The sequence below is a fragment of the Penaeus monodon genome, chromosome 23 (assembly GCF_015228065.2).
Source record: "Penaeus monodon isolate SGIC_2016 chromosome 23, NSTDA_Pmon_1, whole genome shotgun sequence".
In the NCBI taxonomy this organism is placed as follows: domain Eukaryota; kingdom Metazoa; phylum Arthropoda; class Malacostraca; order Decapoda; family Penaeidae; genus Penaeus; species Penaeus monodon.
This window is the reverse complement of record NC_051408.1, coordinates 16,722,466-16,722,835: the sequence shown is the minus strand read 5'-3', so window position 1 is coordinate 16,722,835 and position 370 is coordinate 16,722,466.

The following is a 370-nucleotide window of genomic DNA, read 5'->3' as shown; positions in this document are numbered from 1 at the left end:
ACAGCGTATGTTTGTGTTGCGTTTTTAGTGTGAATGTGACTGTACTATGAAGCTTTATTTTGTGTTTTTTAATCATGTGTTTGTGTATGCTATTCGCTTTTACTGTTTTGCAAGATCTTATATTCCTGTTTATAATATCTCTCTCTGATGTTCAACTCCCGATGGCATTCGTCCACCCCTTCCCCCTCCCCTCCCCCATTCCCCAAGACACAGATACACACATATCCTTCCCATTAATTTCCGAGGAGCGAAGAGGGGAGAGGACTGGGACGGTGGGGGGGGGGGGAGGAAGGACAGGGGTTGCAACCTATTTAAAGTGATGTATAAGTAATGGCACAGAGAGTATGAGGATCAAGGAGTGATTGGATGT